The sequence below is a fragment of the Silene latifolia genome, chromosome 6, assembly GCF_048544455.1.
Source record: "Silene latifolia isolate original U9 population chromosome 6, ASM4854445v1, whole genome shotgun sequence".
Lineage (NCBI taxonomy): Eukaryota > Viridiplantae > Streptophyta > Magnoliopsida > Caryophyllales > Caryophyllaceae > Silene > Silene latifolia.
Window position 1 is genome coordinate 11,572,243 of NC_133531.1, and position 14,905 is coordinate 11,587,147.

General features: G+C 41.1%; 1 non-coding gene across 1 annotated transcript; it reads right to left on the reverse strand.

The window, feature by feature from the left end:
• Positions 1-9,147: 9,147 nt before the first annotated feature.
• On the reverse strand, positions 9,148-9,230 carry TRNAL-UAA (transfer RNA leucine (anticodon UAA)). The gene has a single exon. It is a non-coding gene; the product is annotated as a tRNA-Leu (tRNA).
• Between the last annotated feature and the right edge of the window lie 5,675 nt (positions 9,231-14,905).

The following is a 14,905-nucleotide window of genomic DNA, read 5'->3' on the forward strand; positions in this document are numbered from 1 at the left end:
AATTCTACTAGCATCCTCTCTATTTGTGTTTGAAAAGTGAGAGGGATAAAGTTGGAATAAGGCAAAAATATGTATTGGATTAAACAAAATTGTGTGCGAGATTTAGCATATTCCAACAATCGTCTACAAAGTAAAGAAACGTAAGAAATTTGTGACGTGATACGAAAAGGCGACTCAAACCCAACACAAAGTTAACAGATTAGGCTAAAGATATGTTAATCTACTTAACTATTTGGATGACACCGACACATCAGGAAATTTATTTGGGGAATCACAAACTAATACGAATGACTCATTTTTTTTTATAAATATTCAGAATTGAGATTGGTTAACTCAATAAATTATTCAATAATACAGGTGTTCCGGGTATGATTCCAGAGCAGGTGTTAGTTACCACTCGTAGCTAGTAGAATGATGTCCTTGCTTGAATCCTCCTTGCGGTCTCCTGAAACGATGAACAAACTGAGGGCTCGGCTTTGGCCGAGCGTACTCACTCCGACGCTCAAGTCAGTAAACTTAGAGAGAAGTTGTTGTAACTTGGCTAAGAGTGTATTGTAGAGAGATAAGCAAGATATTACCAGATGAATAGTGGTTATTAGGTCAATTTGTGGATCCTTTCCTCAATGAAGGTTGAGGAGTATTTATAGGCTTTTACCTTTTGTCACGTAGTGGCCAAGTGGCTATCGGTGAAAAGATCGTTATACCCTCGGCCGATGGACTGTGGCGAGGCTCGTAGAGGGTCTTGGATATGAGTACGCGGATTTGTGTCCCTTTGGCTAGTTGTTTGGCCGAGACCAGGTGTGACAGCCGATGGGCTTCACCTGCTAGATCTGTCTAAGTCGTTGACTTTCTTTGTGAATACCCTTGACCTTGCTCAATGTGTTGACTTGGTCACGGTGCGAGAATATGCCCCATCAATTTGCCCCAGCCGTAGTCTATGCCGTGGTATGGGTTTCGATGTATGTGAACGTATATTCTGCCTAAGTATTTTTGCAAAATTTTTTGTAACGGCTTCTTCTGAAGCATCGGCGTGGTTCTTGTTAGGCCGTACCATATATCCCCCCTCCACATGGATGCGTAAAGGGTATCCGATGTGGGAAATAATATGACGTGGCCGAGACCCCGAGAGTGCCGGTCATTTTTGATTGCCCCTACCGGGTGATTCATGGCTTGGTCGATCATGTAGCTTGCGGGAGAGCGGCGCCTAGGATTTTGTTGAGGGAGATGAACAGCGAAGAGATGTGAATGGGCGTGTTGAATACGCTTGGTAATCGTAGCATTGATTGACATTCAATGTTGCAACGATTGACATTCCGTGGTTGCATGTCCGACACGTGTCCCGCTTCCGATTGGTTGACGCTTCATGGTCGTGCCCTGATTGGTCCTTCTTCATGGGCTTTTCCCTATAAATAGGGTAGTTACTCTGTGATTTTGGCCATTATTTTCATTTCCTCAAATTTTCCAAAATTTTCCCCCAAAATCTTCCTCTTTAAACTTTCAAGGGCTTTATTTTCTTCCAATCTTCGGTCTTCGATCCGGCGAGTGTATTTCTTCAAGGTAATCAAACAAATTTTCTTTTATTTCGTTTGTAGTTTGTTGTGAACATGTCTTCTCAACGATCTTGGACCTAGTAAACCCGCGTCGGGGGCCCTAGGTCTCATTCTCTGAAGTTGATCCTCAAATTCTTGAGGAATGGGAGGACTCTGATTCCTATGGAGATTTTGGTGATGATTTCGGTGATGAAGAGGAAAGGTCTCGTCCCTAACGAAGGGAGCGAGTATGTTATGGATCACGGCGACGCTTTGTAAGGTCCGTTCGACCGTGCTTGGACTCATAAGCTCGCTTGATTGTTCAGCGAGGAATTTTTCGAGGGCCATTTTTTTCTTGTAGGGGATACAAAATTGTTATCCCCGAGGAGGGTCAGCCGTCTGTTGCCCTCCACCGGGCCACACCGGCGTGTATATGCGGCATTTGGAGTATGGGCTCCGGTTTCCGTTGAATGAGAACGTTATGGCCATTATTAGAGCCATGAACGTTGCGGTTGCACAACCGCACCCGTTGGCTATGAGGACCATAATCGGCTTTGTCGCTCTGTCTCTTCAAGGGAGAGGCCCCAACGGTGAATTTATTCCGCCGGCTTCACCATCTCAAACCATTTTACGGCGCGTCGGATGGTACGGCGTGGAGATGGAGCCGGGTTATGTCTCTGTCAACAAACTTTCTTCTTGCAAGGATTGGCAAGGCCGGTGGGTGTACGTTAAGGTGCCGGATGACTATCCATTGCGCCGCTTTTTCCAAAGACCGAGTTAACTTGCGGTGTGAGACTCAAAGCGGAGCACGATAGATGGGTTTCCGGAAGAAGCTCAAAATGGATGCAGTGTCTCATCTCCAGGAGGATGAGAAGGCGGCAATGAGGCTCTTTGAGGTGGACAAGAGTGGGGTACCGAAAAGATGGATTCCTCCGACGAGATCATCCTTCGAGGATGAGCCGCTCTGCCATGTCGGCCTCATACCGGCCCTAGCACGGGGTGAGTGGGGTCGGTGTGAGGCCCATCGCCGCTCTTAATGCTCTTGCTCCTCGAATTACGGTTTATTTCCTCTACTTAACTCTTTCTTTGTTTCTTTCATGAGACCACTTTGGAAAGGGCTTGTCGAGGATCTTCTCAGGAGAATGGGGCTGCACAAAGATGGGACCGTTGCCAACTTGCATCCCAAGGCTCAAACCCACGACCGTAGGAGGTCGCCGGGTGATCTTATGGAGCAGCGGCTGAGGGGCTTGAGCGTGGAGGAGGCTCAGGCGAAGGTTATCAGCGGCGTTGTTCGTCGGACGCGGAAGCTTGAGTGTCTTCGGCGGCGAGGGCGTCGACGTTGGCTCCAACTCCCACCCCCCCTTCTAAAAAGGTGGAGGTTGTTGATATTCCTTCTGAGGGGGACTCCGATGCGGAGGAATCTCCCCTTATTCGAAAGAGGAAGGAGGCAGCCTCTACCGTTGGCAAGGAAGTGCCTCCTCCGGCCAAGAAGGCGAAGCACGGTACCTATTCATTCCGTGGCCTAAATTTAGCCGAGTCATCGGGTGCTCCCGATGATGAGCTTCCCGACATGTCGATATACGTTGATACCGACGTCTTTATTAAATTTTTGTAGGCCAGCCCGCACCCGCTTCCGCTCTCGTTAGGCGGCGGGTGGAGGGGACCTCTGCGCGAGTTGGTGATCAAGGCGTCACCGTCAACCCTTCATCCCGAAGGCTTCCTCCTCCCGGCCCGCGGGTTGGGGGTCAAAGTGTTACCACCGTCCCTTCATCCCGGAAGGCTTCGTCTCCCAGCTTATAGAGGAAGGCACGAAGCTAATTAGGGAGCTTGCAAGGTGGAACGTGGTTTCATTGCTCGTCTCACGGAGCAGGAGAAGGCCGTGGCTCGAGCTGTTCATGAGCGTAATGCCGCTAAGCAGGTGGCTGCGTCGGCAAAGCTGGGTCTCCTCAATGAGCGGAAGCTTAGGGGAGATGCTGAGAAGGCGCTCTTGGCTGAGAGAAAACTCAGGGAGGACGCCGAAAAAGAGGTCCTTGCTGAGAGAGCCAAGGCCGAGGCTGCGGCAGCCCGAGGTGCGAAGTCTTTGGAGAAGTGTAACCACGTTCAAGGGCGTGCCGACCTCTATCTCCAGTGAGAGGAACGAATCCGAGGGCCTGTTTAAGGCCAAAGGCGGAGGTGGTTCGAGGCAAAGAGGCCATCATCAGCGGAAGGAGGCCGACATTGAGATGCTCCAAACTGTCATGCTTCCCAATCTCGTGCGCTGAATTTCGGGACTTGGCCGGAAGGAGCTGCTAAGGAAGTGATCGAGGAGCTCTTCCTCTTGATGGTTCCTTTCCGTGGGGTAGATATGACAAGTCGCTTGATGACAAGCTCGAGGCTAAGGAGAACGCCATGGTGGAGAAGGCCAAGGAGGCTGTGAAGGCAAAGATTGATAAAGAGGCGGCCGCGGAGAAGCGACTCTTCTTTGAGAGGGCTAAGGTGGCCAAGGAGGAAGCTGAGAAAATGAGGGCGGCTGATGACGCCGAGGCCAAAGCTGAGGCTGCTAGGAAAGCTGCTGGGCTGCCTATTGAAGAAGATGCGGCTATCGCTACTGACGGTAAGCAGCACCAGGCATAGGTTGCTTGATGAGGGCAAGCTTACAGTAGATCTGCTTCAGCTCCTCACATACCATCATGTGTCTTTTGATGAGAACAAGTTTACTGAAGAGATCTGCTGGTGCTGTTCGGGGCCGATTATTAAGCCCTTCCTCCCGCCATCCTTTGGTGCTTCAAATGATAATTGTAGTTTTTTTTGCTTTTCTCCTTGTATTTTGTATCCTTTGGTAGGTTGTGTTATCTCTATTCTTTTCGCCTGCAAACTGTTATTATAAATAAGAGTTCGTTTCTTTTGCCTTCGGTATGGCCGAGGTCTTTGCCTTATTTCTTTTGAGCGTCTCAACGGTATTTAGTGTTTCCACTTTGCCTCTGGCTTGGCCGAGGTCTTTTCCCGTTCTTGTCCGAGTTGTCCTCTTACGTTTATTAATTGAGCGTTTCTTTTTGTTTGAACCTTGGCTTGGCCGAGGTAGTTTAGAGTGTGCATCTCAACTGTTTTTAACGCTTTTAAGGCATTTTGATTTGTTTATCAAGCTGGCGCTGTCGCGATGATGTCGCTTTCGATGGAGCTGCCGCTCTTGTCGATGCGACGTAAGAGTCGGCGTCGGGATAGCGTGTTCTGAGCGTCTACCACTTTAAGTGACTGCCAAGCGTCTACTATTTGGGGTGATCGCCACAAAGACTACATTTCTTCATGGGGAACACCGCTCTTGTCTATGATGTGTGAGTCAAGCGCCCCGGATAGCGTGTTACGCGGCGTCTACCACTTTAAGTGACTGCCGAAGCGTCTACTATTTGGGGTGACTGCCATAGCGCTACATTTCTTCATAACGACTGCCGCTCTTGTCGAATCGACAGTATGAGACGGCGTCGGCTTCATTAACGACTGCCGCTCTTGTCGAATCGACAGTATGAGACGGCGTCGGCTTCTTTAACGACTGCCGCTCTTGTCGAATCGACAGTATGAGACGGCGTCGGCTTTTAACGATCGCTCTTGTTGTCAATCGACAGATGAGACGGCGTCGGCTTTTTAACGATCGCCGCTCTTGTTTAATCGACAGATGAGACGGCGTCGGCTTCATTAACGATTGCCGCTCTTGTCGAATCGACAGTATGAGACGGCGTCGGCTTTTAACGATGCCGCTCTTGTAATCGACAGATGAGACGGCGTCGGCTTCTTTAACGATGCCGCTCTTGTCGAATCGACAAGTATGAGACGGCGTCGGCTTTTTAACGATCGCCGCTAAGCTCTTGTCGAATCGACAGTATGAGACGGCGTCGGCTTCTTTAACGACTGCCGCTCTTGTCGAATCGAAGTATGAGACGGCGTCGGCTTATTTAACGATGCCGCTCTTGTCGAATCGACAGTATGAGACGGCGTCGGCTTTTTAACGATGCCGCTCTTGTAATCGACAGATGAGACGGCGTCGGCTTTTAACGATCGCCGCTCTTGTCGAATCGACAGTATGAGACGGCGTCGGCTTCTTTAACGACTGCCGCTCTTGTCGAATCGACAGTATGAGACGGCGTCGGCTTTTTTAACGACTGCCGCTCTTGTCGAATCGACAGTATGAGACGGCGTCGGCCTCTTTATTCCAGTTCGGGATTGATTTCCCGAATCTGCTGGACCTTGCCGTCGAACCTCTTCATATAGCTTCGTAGAGACTCGCCCTCCTCCTGCTTGATAGTTAGGAGGTCCGACGTCTCCACGACCGTCCTTTTGTTGCAAGAGTACTGGGCTAAGAAGGCGTCCTTTAGGTCGGCAAAACAGTATACCGAACCGTCGGGAAGCCCCTTGTACCAGTTTTGAGCCATCCCATGCAGAGTCGTTGGGAAAACTCGGCACCAGACCTCATCAGGCTGCTCCCATACCGACATGTAAGACTCGAAAGCCTCGGCGTGGTCGGTTGGGTCGCTGTCTCCTTTGTATGCGAACGCCGCAACTTGACTTGGTTGGTACGGCGGTGTCCGTGACATAATCACCGAAATTTGTTTGACCACGTGTCGGATGACACGCGGCGACCGACTCCTCGCATTCCTAGTCCGGCCTCTCTCCTCGTAACGGGAAGGACTCCTTCTCCGGCTCGGGCTTCTTCTCCGACTCTCCTGAGTCGGGCTTCGCTGGTTCTCCCGGGGTGTGCCTCGTCGGTGTTGCGGCGGCGATGTCCTCTCCCGAGTGCGAGAAGGACTTACGTTTACCACGACCACTTTGGGCTCCTCCGGCGTCTTGGTAGGGTCTGCTTCTCCCAGTGCTCCGTTCAAGTTTCTTGGAGTCACGTTCTGGGCCCTGGCCTCCTGGACGGCTTCCGCCGCTTGTGTCGGCGTGCCTATGTGAGCTGGTGTACTCCCAATTAGGTCCAGGAGTGTCTTCAGTTTTGCTACGTCAACCACCTGCCCCATGATGGTGACCTGGTTGGCGGACGGCGGTGTGTCCGGTATTATCGGCATTCCGAATTCCGGTTGGACTACTCATAGGTGGAGGGTTCTGTTACTCGAATGGTGAAATGTATCATCTTGGTGTAGCTCGGTTTCGTCGGTCACGACTACTTGTTGTTTCGACATCTTAGCTCTTTTGGGTGGGTTTTTTTTTTGCGTTTTTGTTTTTGTTGTTTGGGAATGAATGTGACTAGCTTCTAGTTTGCCCTCCCCACAGACGGCGCCAATTGTTCCGGGTATGATTCCAGAGCAGGTGTTAGTTACCACTCGTAGCTAGTAGAATGATGTCCTTGCTTGAATCCTCCTTGCGGTCTCCTGAAACGATGAACAAACTGAGGGCTCGGCTTTGGCCGAGCGTACTCACTCCGACGCTCAAGTCAGTAAACTTAGAGAGAAGTTGTTGTAACTTGGCTAAGAGTGTATTGTAGAGAGATAAGCAAGATATTACCAGATGAATAGTGGTTATTAGGTCAATTTGTGGATCCTTTCCTCAATGAAGGTTGAGGAGTATTTATAGGCTTTTACCTTTTGTCACGTAGTGGCCAAGTGGCTATCAGGTGAAAAGACTGTTATACCCTCGGCCGATGGACCTGTGGGTGGCTCGCCGAGGGTCTTGGATATGAGTACGCGGATTTGTGTCCCGGCTGGCTAGTTGTTTGGCCGAGACCCGGGTGTGACAGCCGATGGGCTTCATTTGGCTAGACTGTCTAAGTCGTTGACTTTGCTGTGAATACCCTTGACCTTGCTCAATGTGTTGACTTGGTCAGCGGTGCAGAATATGCCCCATCAACAGGTATACACAATACATCGGCTACACACAAAGTATTGTAAAATCGACGATTAATTTACTTAATTACCCCCATCTCTACTAATTAACTATTGTGATTGGCTAATAGGGCATTCAAGAGTTTATTAATAGTTTTACAATGTTTTATCACAAGTCTTTCTTACAAGAGACTTAACTTTTCATTGCAGGATGTAGCAAATTACCCCATAACTTATGAATTATGTGCAAATCACCTCCTTAAGTTTCACTTGTAGCAAATTAGCCCCATAACTTTCCAAAGATGTACAAATAAGCACAACTCAAGTTTTTTACCATTTTTTTTAACTAAAATCTATTGTTTTCTATTATAAAAATTATTATAAATATATTTCTTAAATAATTAAATATAATATTTACATATTCAACGAAAAATGGGAACCGATTTTAGTATAATCAAAAATTTGGTCATATAACTTTTCATTTTAACATCATTAACAAGTTGGAGGCACAACGAGGACGTTGTGTTCTTTAAGTGGGGGAGATTGTAACACCCAAAGTTATTGAGAGTAATGTTGTCCCACATCGGTGAATTGAGGAGGTTGTGATATGTTTATAAGGGATTTCACCCACCACTTAGTAACAAGGCCTTGTGCTTTTGGGCTTAAGTGAGGACAAGTAATAGGCCCAAAGGTACATATCCCATCTTATTGGGTTGTGTTACGACCGTGGTGGGTCGGGTTGTTATAATTCTATATAAATTTTGGGTCTAACGTGTGTACTTGTTACTCTTATGTGTCAATCTTTGTAGAGAAATGTACTCCACCAATTATATTGGACTACCATACATTTTACATTTAACACATTGTGATCATACTGTCATACAACTATATATTTTACTAATACTTATCATCAAATTTTACCCATAAATGTATTAATGTATCTTAAATATGTTTCTACCTTTTAATATTATCATTATTTTTTACCTCTCAATAAAACACGAAAATAGAAATTAATGTTATTTTTACCTCTTAATACTAATCATTAATAATTGTACACTGTAACATTAAATTTAAAGGCCCTGTTTGGTAGACAACGGATTAATTTCAGCAAAAGCAGATTATAAATGACAGAGTTAATTAGAAGGTTTGACTAGCATATTATAATTAGCAGAATTAATTTGAGTGTTTGATAATTGGCAGATTACGATTAGTAGATTGTTAATATTATTTGTAAAATGGAGCAGAATTTCTTATTTTACAATATGTTAACCAATATGTTGGGATAAGAAGCATACTGAGTATTGACCCTAAATATGTTGTTTCAATATACTATTTACCAAACACTAAAATTAGCATATTGATTGATCACACATGTTAAAACCCTTGAATGTGCTAAAAATCAGTCAATATGCCGTTTACCAAACACCCAAAAGTCTAATTGCTAAATGCTAATTTCTCTACATATTAGAAACTAAAAAATCGTGCATTCGCACGAGATCTAAACTATTCATATAATTAGGTTAAGTTTAAACAAAATCTTAATTGGTGTACCTTAAAAAAAATCTTATTTAGTGTGAAAACTACTAATTTTTTTCTCTTACACCGCTTAATCATATTACCAATCTATAATATTTAACGTCTTTATATATTATTGTCTAAAAAATCGTGCAAATATGCACGGGGTCTATATTAATAATCTATCCTTAAACTATCTGAATATGTAATAATGTATATATGTCAAAAACAAACTTTTAATTTGGCCCAACAACTTTTGAAATCTGACAAGATATTTGAAATTATTTTTTTAATTAAGAAATAAAGATATAAAATGCTGGCTGTGGGGTTCGAACCCACGCGCACTTATGTGCAGAAGATCTTAAGTCTTCCCCCTTAACCACTCGGGCAAACCAACTTTTATGTTCACCATGTTAACTTTAATTTATACATATGCCACTGCTTTTAAATAACAAAATTGAAAACACCTAAAACAATGAAAAATCCACTGACATATAAAAATTTGCCTCATATCCAAATTTCTCTCCAAAAAGCATCTTATCAAAAGTCAATGAATTTTTATCGTATGTACAATCTATATAAAATATAAAATAATAAAACAAGAACCACTAACCAAATTTTTTCCCGCCCAAAGCTAACCCTAATGAGGAGCACTATTATTTCTTATTTTTTTCCAAACTCCTTTCTCTATTCCACTCTTCGCCTTTTTCTACCCATTCACTCTGTACATTCAACAAAGATCAGATCTTCTACTCCTCATCCTCTCCTAGATTTGACAGCCTCTATACTCATGTTTGCTTTAGGTAATATGCTCTAACTATCTAATTGTTTTCGATTTCTTTTTCCATAATTTTTCTGTGATCAATCAATGGTTTTCGATTGATTAAAGTTCTCTACTCTAATCTTCATAGTTGTTTTAGTATACAATTGTCGACTCTTGATGATTAATTTGGACTTTTTCATAGATAAACCGATACACCGTAATGTTTCTAAGAACTTGGGACTTAAACTTGATATTTTTTGCAATCTACATAGTATAAAAGTTGGGTTTTTTCTTGGCTTTTGATTGGCTGCTGAGTTTTTACATGTGGATCCCCCATGTTTTCTTATCTATTTAATTACCCTCTCTCCTCAACACAATTCATATTCCTATCTCTTATTCCTATTTTAATTTTTTATGTTAAAACATAAGTTAAAATGTCACAATTTACATAAAATATTGCAATTTACATACATTCAACGGGTCTAACATGTCAAATACCTTTATATAATTCTAATAAAATACAATTGTACATTATCTAATATTCAAATATAATATTTATCAAATATTCGAATATTGTCACGGCATTGAACAGTTAATCACGCTAAATTATATGTTCATGTATCTAATGATAGCGCCTGCTATTACGACCTGTGCATTTTTTGCACGGGAATAAAACTAGTTTATTTGATTGTCGTAACTTCGGGTCTCTATTAGTTTACTAGTTTTACACCCGTGCAAAAAAAATGCACGGGTCGTAACAACAGATGTTAAGTGTTTAATATCGTAATAATTTAAATTGTCCATAGAGACGGTATTGAATTTAATCGGGCCTCTTATTTATTATTATAACCACATATAATAAATTGAGCTTCCTTATTCAAATGTTAAATTCAAATGACGGTATTGAAATTGTAAATATGATATTGTTGATGCCTGATTACTAAATAAATGTTTTTGTCTCTTAATAATGCTTTGTAAGACTTGTGATTTTTTTTTTAAATAAAAAAATTAGTGTTGGTAATTTTTTATAATCATTAAAATCTTTACCATGTGTATTTTTTTTAATATTATAATTATATGAATCTTATTCAAATTTTGCTAAATTTTGTATATTTCTTAACATTATGAATTATAATTATATGAGTGTGCTTTAATTTTTATCGAGACTTGTATTTTTTTTTTGTATAGGAATGTTATTTAGGTACCTATCAATAAGAAAACCAGTACAAATAATTTGTAATTTTATTCATTTTGTAATTTTTTTTAATTGTTTTCATTCACATGTATTCCTAACATTTTAGGAAAATATATATGTATAATATGTAATTATAAAAAAAAAAAAAAACTATGTATATGTTCATCCCACTGGGTTGTATTTAAGAAACCAAAAGAGGAAATAAATTCTTGATATATGCATTAAATGTATTGGTTAATGTGTAATTTAGTTTTTAATTTCTAAGTTAATACCCAAATTAGAAGGTATTTAATGCTTAAATACAACCAAAGTGGTTTGTATTTAGCATTACCCAATTAAAATATCGTAAACTCAATAGTTTGAAAAGGAGAAAAAGAAAAGCAATCAAGTGAAATATAGGAGAGAGGGTAATTAAATGTGTAGGATGAACATGGGGGGTCCTACCTTAATTTTTTTCTTTTTAATCCTTAAAAACCATGGACCAATAAGAAAGCTTTATTGGCTTCAGCTTTTATAGATAAGGGATTACTATAAGGGGGCGTTTGGTACGGGAAAGGGTAAGAGAATGAAATCAAGAAAGGGTAAGAGAGGGAAATGAATGGGATCACCCATATTATACTTGGGTGTTTGGTTGACAATTAGAGGGAAAGGGAATTAAAAGCCAACATCCACCACCTCCACCACCATTACCTACCACATGCCACCATTATCTACACTGACACCACCACAAGTACCGGCGCCGACGATCTTCCTCACGGTACCCCATGGCGAACCTAATCACCGCGCCTCACGCCCTCAACAAACACCACAATCCCGACCCCAAACACCTTATTCATTCTAAAAAAATCCACCACGACCCTTCGAAAACCCCTCCCTCACTCCTTAAAACACCAGATCTGGTGTGGCCGGCGTCGGGCGGTTGCAGTGGTGTGGCCGAGGAAGGTGTTGGTGGTGGTTGGTGGGGTGGGAGAGTTACTGAAGGTGTTTGTGTGGTGTTTAGTGGTTGAGGATATGGGGTAGCGTGGACAGGCGGCGTCGCTGGTGGTGGTTGTGTCGGTGTGGTGGGTGTAGAGTGTAGGTGGCAGTGGTTGACGGTGTGAGAGGCCCAAGGGAGTGGTGGAAATAGGGGGTAGGAGGAAGAAGGGATTATGGGGTTTATGAACTACCGAGGGGGGAGGGGTATGGATGAGAATGGTTTTGGGGGTAAGGGGGGGTATGGGTTACCCTTTCTTTGTGTCAAACAAACAACAATAAAAGGAATCAACCATTTTTATTCTCTTTCCCTTTCCTTATTCCCCCCAACCAAACGCCCCCTAACTTCATAACTATTCTTTTGGTTAATCTATTGATGGGAAGGAGAGATCCATCAATCTATTGAATGTTAAGCAGCGGTATCTGCCTGTTTGAGTATTAGAAAGAAGTATAGTTTCTTATAAAGTTTTCTTTTACGGTGCAACGAGAACGAAAGATTACAATTCAATTGCTTATTACATGTCATTCTTATATGTCTAAGGTATGTTCAAAGTACTAATTATAATTACGCCTTATCTTATAAAACTTGTACTCACACTTAATTAGAGTATATATTAGATTATTATTATCGTCACAAGTTTCTTATCCTTTGTAACCAAGTTGTTACGTAGCATTAGACTAGCTTGATTTGTAGCAATAGACTAGCCTTATTTGTAGCAAAGTCAGCTAAAGTAGTTGGCTGCAATGTTGTATACAAAGAGACGTTGATAGCAATACAAAGGCAAGGATTCACCCACTCACAGTAGAGTTACCCTTTGTCTAAAAACTCAAGGGCTTTCATAGGTGGTGGGGTTAAGGGAATCAAATGTACATTGTCTTTCTCATTAACTTGAATCAAGATACCAATGTTGGAATTTTCCATCAACGTAGTTGTTTGAAGTTTGAACCAAGACAAATTGCAAGTTTCACACACCTTTATTTCACCCTTTATTTCAATCATATAAAATGTCTGACCCTTTGATAGACTTATAGCTTACACCATGTCTACCGAGAGTGTCGTTATAACTTGCCGTGCCACAGTCAATTTTTTTAGGTTGGTAATTTGATATGCCATCACTTAAAATCCCTACACTGATACAATGATACTACCTAAAATGCATTTATAAGTTCAATTTTTAAATGTTGTTCTTGCATAGAAAGCTACATAAGTTACCGGACATATTAGTATATTACCTTATCAATTTGTTTTAGAAGGGGAGCCTTGGCGCACCTGTTAAGGTATTGCTTTGTGACCGTGAGGTCACGGGGTTCAAGTCCTTGGAGCGAGCTCTTGCCAAAGTGGCAAGGGACCCTTTCCCGGACTCTCGCCTAACAGGGACGCCATCGTGAAGTGGAAAATTTTGAATATGCTGATCTTGAAGTGGAAAATTTTGTTGCGGAAATTGATTGATTCACAATTTATGGAGAGGACTATATCTTGGTTTTGTATGATTGTTGTATTAAATGTTGTTCCAATAATGATATACTTATATTGTACTCCCTCTGTCCCGGTCATTTGTTGTCCTTTGATTTTGGCACAAAGACCAAGGAAAGAGAAATAGACCAATTACTGAATGACAAGTGGAAAAATTGAGCGTGAATGGTCAAATTAGTCATCAAGTTCATTCTTAAAATAGAAAGGACAACAACTCACTGAGACACCCAAATATGGAAAAGAACAACAAATGACCGGGACAGAGGGAGTAAATGGTTAGCCTAAAAATACTGTCAAATCATATACTTATAGAAATACTGTCCATCTACCTTCAAATTATAAACTTACTATTTATTCAAAAAAAAAATTCTATATACCCGTGCAACTTGCACGGGTTTTAAACTAGTTATTTTTAAAAAAAGTATACCATTTTTTTTAGCATATAAGAATGGAGATAAATTTATGCAGAATGTAAAATATAGAAAATATTAAATTTGAAAAATTGTGTCATTAATCACCTACCGTACCTATAATATATGTTAAAAATACTAAGCTTCATTTTAGGAATATCGTTTAGGCGGGAAAAATGAAAGTTTCACCTATTTATTTAGTAAATAAGGGATTAATAAAATTTATACAAAATTATAGGTTGTTAAATATTTTGTTAATGTTATTATTTGAAAAGGACTTGATCCATTCTACGTATCAAACCGAACTGTAAATCACTAATTATGTTTACGCAAGAAAACAATTGATAGAATTTATAAATTGAAATCATTAGTTTAGGGTATAAAAAATGTTTTATTTAGATTAACTTTCAGCGCATAACTAAATTCTCTTAATCAATTTTCCTTTCAACTTTTTTCCTCGAAAAAAAACATAATGACAAAAATACGAACAATTATTGAGACACTGCTATATAGGTAATTTATTAAAAGATAAAAAAAAACTTTATATACCGTGCATTTATTGCACGAGGTCTAAACTAGTAGTATAATATTTAATTAACAAATTTTATTTTTAAAAATAAGATATGTGGTTAATTGCACATTAAGAGAAATTATGGTGTTAATTTGCTACATTTTTAAGTTGAGGAGCTTGATTGGACATAGTATCAAACTTATGGGCTGAGTTGCTATATTTCCCTTTTTCATTGTTTTAGTGTTTTGGCTTAATGTTATGTACTCCGTAAGCTAGTTAGGCTGATTGGTTTAACCGGTTATGCAGTTAAGTGAGTTGGAAAAAAAAACTTTTTAAAGACAAATGAGTTAGTTAAATAGGTAAACCTTTCGGATGAAGAAGTTCAAGTAGGATGACGGTTAAGCGAGTCGTGAGAGTGACTTATTTCTACATGTTTCGTACGAACCATAACCAACAAAGAAGCTAAAATTAAAGACGGACGTAGATATGCGATCTGGAAAAGTAAAAGGCAAGAAGCTTATTGAGCGAGCAAATCCTATCTTTATTAATTCAGGAGCATTTACTGAATGGAGAGAGAGCCACATCATATATACAACATTTTTTTTTTTGGAAATTCAGTTTTTGGTGGGTCCCACTGGTGTGCAAAAGAATTTATTTCTTAAAAATGTTCTGTCAATACAAAAATGCTACAATATCTGGCTTAGAGATAATTTTATGAAATAATTATATAAAATCGGAATGAATAAA